Source organism: Carettochelys insculpta, chromosome 1 (assembly GCF_033958435.1).
Source record: "Carettochelys insculpta isolate YL-2023 chromosome 1, ASM3395843v1, whole genome shotgun sequence".
Classification (NCBI taxonomy): domain Eukaryota; kingdom Metazoa; phylum Chordata; order Testudines; family Carettochelyidae; genus Carettochelys; species Carettochelys insculpta.
This window is the reverse complement of record NC_134137.1, coordinates 280,343,441-280,353,853: the sequence shown is the minus strand read 5'-3', so window position 1 is coordinate 280,353,853 and position 10,413 is coordinate 280,343,441.

The window sequence follows — 10,413 nt, the reverse complement described above, 5'->3', positions numbered from 1 at the left end:
GTACCGTGCCTGAGCAGGCCGGGATCTCGCAGCGGGCCGGCCCCGCAGCCGGGGGTGTGCCAAGGGGGCTCCCTGCGTGGGGTCTGGTAGCGCCTCTGGGCGCTTGTGACACTGGGGCTAACAGACTCTAGGAGGTGGGCGTGGAACTGGCGTTTAGTGGCCCAGCTGGTGGTGGGCATTGATCTAGCTCAGCGGTTTGAGCACCGGCCTGCTAAACCCGGGGCTGCCAGCTCAGCCCTTGAGGGGGCCTGCCAGGGATCTGGGGTGGGGGGATAGATTTAAAAAAAAAAAAGGGGGGGCGTTGAGGGTGCTTGGCCCTGCCAAGAGGGCAGGGGACTGGAGTCAATGACCTCCCACGGTCTCCTCCCGCTCCAGGAGACGTGTGTGGTGTGTATCTCTTCTCCAGTCCCCTGCAACAGCAGTCTCAGGCTGCGTCTGCAGCACCACAGACATTGGATTTCATAGCACTGGGTTTTATACATCCCACTTTGAGTCTCCTGACTTCCCAGGCAGGTGAGTTAGTGCTGCCACACTAGAGTGGCCAGACATCCACTGTGCAGCAGTACATTGTGGGAACCTGTCCTACAGCTCCCTCAGCCCCACATGCTGCACCCTCCTCCCGCCCCCACTGCTGGCAGCGCTCACCCTGCTGCCTGGTTCTCCCTCCCCGCAGCTTGCGGGAGCCAGGAAATTGACCACTGCTGCTGCATCTGGCTCATGGGAGCTGGGAGCCAGGCCCAGCAGGGAGCCCGGTGCTGCGCCGGTCAGTTTCCCAGCTCCCAAGAGTGGCTGGGAGCCAGGAGCCAGGTGCAGCAGCGGGTGAGTTTCCCAGCTCTATGCCACGTGCAAAAACTGGGAACCTGACCAGGGCTGCTGTGCTGGTCCTTTTCCCGGCTCCTGAGAGTCAGAGGGAGCCAATCAACCTCTGAAGGATAATGAATTCAAGTCAGAGAACTGGCACTTCCACACTGACCTCTATTCAAACTGTTACATTCAAATTTCATGCTACACCCACCCGGTTCCAATGATATTACGCTATTGATATTAGGGCTCCCTAAATCGAGCCAATGGTATTTACAGTAAAGACAGTTGTCTGCTACAATCGAGGTAACAGCCTTAAATTTGCATTTATTTCATCGCGTAGATGTAGCCTAAGTAGTTAGCCCTTATAAGGAACAATTCAAAGTAGAGTGGCCCTTAAGCCCCTGCAGTCGTGGACAGAAAGGGTGTTAGTGGTTCAGATTGTTGTCATAAGCCATAAATCCATTGCGTCCCTTCTGTCAGTCCAGAGCTTATCGAATTTAGTGGAGTTACAGATTTAAGCTCCTAGGCGCATCTTTTGAAAGCATTCTGTGGGTTGCTTTTGAAGATGATAGTATTTAATTTAAGCTCTGTATACAGCCCCATCGGTGTGCATGGTGCTGACCAGATAATAAAGTCACAGACTTCACCCAGGGAGTTTACAGTCTCAGTTAAAAAACACGTACAGGTGAGATGTGCATATGTTACATGAGGAGTGTGGAAACCAAACAGGAGACCGGTTGGATGAGTGAGCCTGGGGCAGGCTGTGACTCAGACTGGGTGTGGTAGGGCATGTGCTTTGTTGGTGCTGTTCTATGTATATCCCTCTCCCTTTGCTCTTACTAGCCCAGCAGATAAAAATGGGCTGCACCATGCATCTATTACGCAGTAGCCTGGCAGGGATGGCCTAATTTGAGCTCCTTCCCCAGGGCAGCTGGAGAGAACAGCAGGATTTTGTGTAACAGGCGCCCTAGCTAAACAATAGGGACATTGTGGTGCATTTGGAGCCAAAGGAGGGAGAGGAGAATGGGTGGGTTGGAAATCCAGTACATACTATGTCTCTCCCTGATTCCCCTTGCGCATTCACAGATGAGAGATTCTGCTGCTATAAGCAGACTACTAACTGCCCTGAACACCCACACTCTCACTTTGCTGCAGCCAGCCAACTATTAAACATTTTGCTGCCCTAGATGACTCCCAGCCCTGCCTCCTCCATGCTTTGGGCCTGTTCTTCCAGCCTTCTAGGCATGTGCTACCTAAGAATGGAATGTCCTGATTGAGCATGTTTTTAGCCCCAACCTAGTATTAATAAAGCATACCACTGCAAGCCACAATTCCTTTAACAGTCTGTTGGCGCCTTCTCTCTATGCTGCCTCCAATGCTTTCTGGTGTGCTGAAAATATTGTTCATGCCCCGCAGACGTGGTGTGAGGAAAGAACTGGGACAGAGTTTATTCATAGGTTGCTTTTCTATATGACTTCTCATTCATAGATCTGAAAGCACTTCACAGAGAAAGGTAAATGTTATTTCCATTTTACAGATGGAGAAATTGAGGCTTAGGGAGGTGATGTGACTTAGCTGCAGCATCAGAGCTGGAAACACATCCCAGGTTGTCTGAGTCCCCATAGGGTATCATGGATACACATTGATTGATGCTGGAAAATCTTACAACAGAAGTGTAATATTCCTACATCTGTGCAGTATAGAATACCCCCTACCTTTGGGGAAAATTTATTTCATGGATCCTGCATTGAAATTTCAGAACCTGTTTGCAAAAGGTACTGAGTCATGGAGTGGAGTAGAAGGTGTCTTAGGAGCTACAGGGGCTCTGAGAAGCATTTTATTCAGTGGTGCTTTTTCTTGGGAGCCGGGCAAGGGGGCTACAGGGTCGGGGAGAGGAGGGAGCAACTGTCTCCAGATGAGTCATGGCTACAGTGCACTAGGATTCTACCAAAGAAATGTCATGGAGCCCTCAGGCTCAGGGTAACACCGACAGATCCCAAGCTGAAACTGTAAACGCCACTCCTGACCTTCAAAACATCAATGGCAAAATGTAGATATCAGAAGACACTAGTCCTCCAGGGATGGGGGTAGTTTATTCTGTTGCTTGGCTGTCCTCTGTTCATACATGGACTGACCCTTCAGTACAGCTACACGCCAGTCTTGGGAATGAAGAGCTATGAGCTTTTGGCCATTTTGTCCAATCCACAGCACTCTGTAGGAGTCTGAGATGGGACTGAAGATAAGAACAGCCACGTTGGGTCAGCCCAATGATCCATCTACCCTGTATCCCGGCTTCCAGCAGTGGCTGGTGCTAGGTGCTTCAGAGTGAACGAGCAGAACAGGCACTTGACAAGTGATCTATGCCTGTATTCATTCCTGGCTTCTCTCAAACAGAAGCTAGGCATGCTCTGATCATATGGCTGCATATTGGATCACATCACCTGTTTCACCCCCCACCTAGCTCAGCAAGATTCTTAACTGCAGTAAAACCTCCAGAGCTTTGGCCTCTCTTGTTTTTCATTGCCCAAGTATTGGAGCTTCCACTGCTTTCTGGTGATACTATCCCACAGCCTAATAGACTACACTGTTGGTAAATATTTCCTGATGTTCTGTCCTGGCTATTGTACAGCCTACATCACAGTGGTATACAGACATCTTCCAGCTGTGCATTAAGCAACGTGACTAACATCTCATTCATGTGGTTCTTCCTGTCTCTCATCTGCTCCCCAGGAGGAAATGGTGTGGGGGTATTTTAAATGCATGCATGCAGTGTATTATATATTTAGGTTGGTAAATACCTGATCAAAAGAGGGGGTTCCGCACTGGAAGCGGAAGGTGGTGATGTATGTGTTACCTCTTAGTTCCTGTGGAACTTGAACTGGCAGCTGAGAAAGCTCTGCACAAACTTTACTCTTGCAGCAGACAGTTCTGTTCATGCTGAACAGCAGAGTAACCGACGCCACTCCTTGTCCCTGAGTCTGGCCAACTCTTGTTGGCAAATAGTAAGTTAGCCAAAATGAACATGAGACTGGCTATGCTGGGTCAGAGCAGAGGCCCATCTAGCCCATTCTGTCTTCTGACCGTGGCCAATGATAGGTGCCATAGAGGGAATGAACAGAACAGGTAGTCATCAAGTGAGCCATCCCGTCACCCATTCCTAGCTTCTGACAAACAGAGGCTGGGGACACCGTTCCTGCCCGTACAGGCTAATAGCCACCAGTGGACCTGTTCTCTCTGAATTTATCTAACTCTTTTTTGAACCCTCTTAGGGTCTTGGCCTTGACAACATCCTCTGGCAGAATTCCACAGGCTGACTGCACTGTGTGCAGAAATACTTCTGTTTGTTTGTTTTAAACTTGTTACCTATTCATTTCATTTGGTGACTCTGAGTTCTTAAGTTATGGGAGGAACTAAATAATTTTTATTTACTTTTCCATACATCGTGATTTTATAGACCCCTATCATGTCTCCACTTAGTCATCTCTTTTCCAAGCTGAAATGTCCCCATTTTATTAATCTCTCCTCATATGAACACCCCTCATCCTCTTTGTTGCCCTTTTCTGAACATTTTCTAATGCCAAGATATCGTTCTTGAGATGACGCGACCACATCTGCATGCAGTATTCAAGATGGCAGCGTACCATGAAGTTGTATAGGGGCAGTAAGATATTCTCTGTCTTGTTCTCTACCCCTTTAATGATTCCCAACATCATTTGCTTTTTTTGATTGCCTCTGCACATTGAGTGGATATTTTCAGAGAACTATCCACAAGGAGTTCAAGATCTCAGTCCAATGGTAATGGTTAATGTAGTCCCCAGCATTTTATATGTATAGTTGGGATGGTTTTCAAATAAGCTTTACTTTGCATTTATCAATGTTGAACTTCATATGCTATTTTGTCACCCGTGGCATGTGGTTTTGTGAGATCCTTCTGAAACTCTTCACAGTCTGCTTTAGATTTAACCATCTTGAGCAGTTTTGTATAATCTGCATATTTTGCCACCTCACTGTTACCCCTTTCTCCAGATCATTGAGTAGTTTCATCCAGAAATTCTTTTTAGGGACTGAGGTGCCATTTACACACAGCTGGACTAAGGGTGGTACTACCACTTTAAAAGCTCAGGTCTGGGTGTAGAACACTCCTCTGGGTTGTGGAAAACCCAGGTTCCGTCCCCCGCTACCTCTGCCTGACATGGGGCTAGGATTTAAACTTAGTTCTCCCACACTGCAGGAGCATGTTATAGGTCATTCCGAGGTGGGCCTTTCTGCAGCTGTACAGTTGAGGCTCTTCCATGGTATATGAATAATAAAGCAAGATTTGAAGTTGGGCTTCCCAGCTGCCAAGAGGTGAGCACCCAAACCACAAGGCTATAGAGGTAGTCTCCGGGGCTGTGGCAAGTTTATATGGTGGATAAGTGTCAATAGGAGACAAGAAATAGCACAGAGACGAGAGTACGCTCCTGCAGTGTGGCAGATCCACGTTTCAAATCAATTCTCCAAGAGTCTTCAAAGATAATGGCCAAAGGCTCAGCAATGATATCTGCCATTTCCTCAGTACCCTTGGGTGCATTAAATCCAGACTCATGGATTTGTGTACATCTAGTTTTTCTAGGTAGCTCTTAACTTGTTCCTCTCCCCACTGATGGCTGCCCTCCACCTTCCCTACTGCATTGTCCAGGACTGTGGTGAGGAGCTGTCCTTGTCTGTGAAGACTGAGGCAAAAAAAAAACCAACAGACCACTGAGTACATCAGCATTTCTTACATCATCTGTCACTAGGGTACTTCATTCATCCAGTAATGGCCCCACACCTTCCCTGATAAACCTCTTATTGTTACCCTTATTCGCATCCCTTGCCAGCTGCAGTGCAAATTGTGCTTTCGCTTTCCTGATTACTGCCCGGCATTCTCCAGCCATCTGTTTATACTCCTCCTTGTTGACTGTCCACATTTCTTACCCACATCCTTTTGCGTTTTAAGCTGACTAAGGATTTCCCTGTTAAGCCAAGCTGGTTGCCTATCATCCTTGCATTTCTTACTATGCAGTGGGATGGTTTGTTCCTGTGCCTTCAGTAAGACTTCTTTAAAATACTGCCAGTTCCCTTCAACTCTTTTCCCCTTCATCTTCATTTCTCAATTACACGTTGTTGTAAAGTCACAATTTATGTTATCACCCAGTGTAAAAATTGTGGCCTCCCCAATGATTGAACTTGTTGTGGAGGTACAGGGCAGTCATCACTGTGGTGTAAGATATGGATTGCATGGGGCTCACTCCATCTAAGCTGTGTGAGGGGAGAAAGTGGGGGGGCGATAGTGGTTGAACCAGCTGGTTGGAAGCCTTGTGGCTACACAGCTGTAAGACTGATTTGACTAGTCGTCCCCACCCTGCTGTTCAAAGACAGACATAAAGATGGGTCTATAGTTATTCTGTGAGAAGCCACCTTGGATGCTGTGGCTAGGCCCCAAAATGAATGAATGCCGCTATGAGCTGGAATCACTGGTAGCTGAAGCTACGGAGAGCTGGAATCAGGGTTTTGCCTACAGCAAAACCCACAAGGCAGCAGCAGGCGACCGGTGTCTGATCAGTAGGAGAAACAGCGAGCAGCTGGCAGGCGCGACTGGCAAATGGCCGGTAGGGGAAGCAGCAGGCAGGAGCAACTGGTGGGCAGCCAGTGGGGCAGCTGGCAGGGGGTACGCAGAACACCGGACCAGCACAAAGGTGGCATTGCCTCAGGGTCAATGGGGGAATGCATCAGAGTGATGTCAGGGCCTGCACGGACTGGACAGAGTTGTAAGTAGGCGTACGAGGAAAGTTTGGGTGTGTGGATTGGCTGTTTACAGTATTGGACTGGTGAGCCTGAGAGGCCGAGGACACCACTCTATCTGTTTGAGCTGGGACAGTTACATGAGGGTTGGTTATGAGCTCTGGGTGTGGTATTTTCCCAAGTTTATGCCATATGACTTTTCTGGCTCTTTCATTAAAAGTTTCTTTTCTACACTCAGACTGTGTGCGTGCGAGTGGGGAAGCATGGCCTCTCCGAGGTGCCCAGGGGTGTGTGAACTTACCAGGCTACTGGGTGGAGACTCAAGACGTTTCTACATGAGATGACTGAAAATGAACCCCGAATGTTGAACCCAGCCCTAGCTGCTGCTAACGCCTTCCAGCAGAAGGGTTACAGTTGTACTAACATTTCAAAGTACCGTATATACCAGCAGTATAAACAAGTCATTGTTTATATGAAATTTTAGTTTGCAGCGACTTTGCTAGTTCTTTTTAGGTAGCCTGTTATAAAACTAGGCAAATACGTAGATGAGTAAATGTACCCCCTGAAAAACCTCTATGTATCCCTGATTAAGAAATACTGCCCTTCACCTTCCCTTTCTTTCATCCCATTGGTACGTCTTCAAGCTCCACTTTCCTCTTGAGTGTTTACCCCCTTTAAATACCTCTATATCTCCCAGGACTCAACATGAGGAACACAGGGAAAATTGCTGAGCCAATATCATGAAATGTCACAGCCGGGGGAAAGGGGAGGCATCATCGCCTTTTGCATCGAGAATATTTATGTGGTAATGTTCTGTTCAGCACTCCAGTAGCACAAGCTGCAAGATTTGCATTGACTTCCTCAACCAAGGATTGAACAGAGACTGGGAGTGATCGGCCAATTACAAAAGCAGTTTCTCCGCTCTTGCTGTTCACAACTCCACATTGACTGCTGATAATGGGCCACATCCTCCCTGACTGAAGAGCCTTGTCAACACTGGCCCTCCCCTTGACTGAGACTTCCTCTTTAAATCCTTCTCTGACACCCACTCGTGCATCTGCTGAAGCGGGTCTTTGCCCATGAAATCTTATGCTCCAAAATATCTGTTAGTCTATAAGGTGCCACAGGACTTCTTGTTTTTGAAGATACAGAGTAACACGGCTACCTCTCTGATAGTTACCTAGGGTGTGTATGCCCCAAGGCATGGAAAGTGTTAAATGTGGAGGTGTTACTAGACCAGAACTGGAAAAAAATTTCTTCAGCTGGATTGTCCTCTGCGGCAGGATCTATGCTTGAGGCAGGACCACTTCCCTCACCACCACAAATCATCGACGGCAGCATGAAGTATGTGATCCTGTGCTGAGGGGCCATTGATCAGAACTGCTTTGGCCAGGATTGCCACAGGGAGCTTTCCCTGTCAGATGCTGCCCCCTCAGAAAGGCTGAGGTAGGAATTATAATAAAACCATCTCCCCCACCATCTGGAACAGCATTAGTGACATTCCTACAGTTTGACTGCTGCTGAATGCCCTGAATTCCTCCACTTGCAGTCAGTGCCAGGCACTGCGGCTGGCTAAGCCCCCCTTCCCCCAATATGCCAAGGCTGCAGCTCTTCTGGCTGCTTTCCACAAAGCCAGCCCCATTACATAACCTTTTGCAGCCTCCACCCTAGGGCCCAGAACTAGTTACAGCAGCTGCAAATGTGTAACATACATTACATGAAACACAGGAAATCTGACAGACACAAGCTCAGGAAGTGGCATATTTGACTCTCCGAGAACAATGCATATGACTAATTATTTAAAGTTGAACATAGCATGTGTGCAATGAAAGGGTCTATAATCCTAACATACCAGTGACAGATTAAAGGTAGGCTGAAGGCTGCTGGCAATATTCTTGCTTTACAGAGAACTGGCAACGCATGTTTGCTACTGTAAGCAGAGGTCCTGCCCTGGTAGGTATTTCCCTGCAGAAGGGGTGTTGGAACAAGTATGCTGCTGTCCAGTGGAGCTGGCTCTTGACCAGAACAAAATTAAGAGTCCTAGTCCGCTTTTTGGAAAAATCAGAGTCGCTCAGTAACTCCACTGTCCCACCTGAGCCCCTTTTGAGAATGATGTTAGTTTTGGATGCGCTGTACAAGCAATCACAGAAGGGGCACTGTTTTCTGCCATAATTATTTATTCTGCTACTAAGGACAGACGTACTATGGGCCAGCAAGGCCAGCCACGTGTATCTGCATCTGGTTCTTCCCCACAGCCGCTTGTGCATTTGTGCACTCTCCCTGTGCTAGTCCATGAGGTCTCTCTACTGTCTCCTCTTTGAATCCCTTAAGCCCCACTTGCAGCGTGAGACCCTCAAAGAAAATGCCAACTAGTCACAGCTCGGAGGAAGACCAGTACAAAAGATTGACACTTTCCTTCGACCTCTAAGTTACTTGTCTTCTCAGTCTCTGACCTCTCTGGGGTAGGACATATAGTTTGTCTGGAATGCTTAGTATTATACACAAACGCCCACAACTCAAGCGCACAAAACTTAAATCTCAATATTACAGAAAAGTATGTGAAATCACCGATGCACTCCTGGAACAGACCCTCTCCGTAGACAAGAATGAAAGGAATGGGTACTAACATTTAGTGTATGGGGCATGTGCTTTCTCCTCCCTCAAAGGCCCTCCCCCCAGCACCTGTTGCTTCCTCTCAGACATTCAAAGTTATTTAAAGACTGTATGCAAGCCAAAAAAAAATAGATCTGGCCCCCTTTTGCTTCATTAGCCCACTCAAATACTGCCTAAGAGGTTTTCGTTTACAAAAATGCTTTCTACGATTTTTTTTCATATCAGATATTCAGGTCTCGGCTAGCATAGGGGCTGAACGGGTGACTGGAAAACTACAGAAACTGACACAGGTCAAAATATGGAAAAGGAAACGTAATCGAAGTAAAATTATCAATTGGGCATTGCCAAAACACTTCCTCACACCCCAGTGAATCTTTGGGAGAGAAGACAGTGCATTTCTGGCTCTTCTGTTAAGAGCTCAGCGCTCACATCATGCTCTGTCTACAAGACCACCCGCTGAGTCTCCAGCAAAACCAGATCTGGTCAGAAGAGCAGACTTAACATTCCTGGTACTTCTGAGGTAAAAATAAACAAAATTCTCTTCCTTTAAAAGCCTTCAACAAGTCATCATCAGGCATGTACCTCAAAGCAGAAAAAGAAAAAACCCACACCCAAACTTTAACAAAGGCAGTGGTAGCTCAGCTTAAATTCCAGAGGGGAACAGATGAGAATGGACAGTCAATTAAATGAGTATCGGAGGGGTAGCCGTGGTAGTCTGGATCTGTAACAGCAACGAAGGGTCCTGTGGCACCTTATAGACTAACAGAGAAGTTTTGAGCATGAGCTTCCGTGAGCACAGACTCACTTCATCAGATGCTGGTCTTGGAAATCTGCAGGGCCAGGTATAAATAAGCCGGAGCAAGGGTGGGGAAAACAAGGTTAGCTCAGTCAGCAAGGGTGAGGCTTACTACCAGCAGCTGATCTGGAGGTGTGAACACCAAGGGAGGGGAAGCTGCTTCTGTATTTAGCCAGCCATTCGCAGTCTTTGTTTAAGCCAGAGCTGAGGGCATCGAATTTGCAGATGAATTGTAGCTCAGAAATTTCTCTTTGGAGTCTGGTCCTGAAATTTCTTTGCTGTAGGATAGCTACTTTTAAGTCTGCTACTGTGTGGCCCGGGAGATTGAAGTGCTCTCCTACGGGTTTTTGTATATTGCCATTTCTGATGTCTGATTTGTGTGCGTTCATTCTTTTACATAGAGTATGTTATGTAGTCTCTACATAAAAGAATAAACG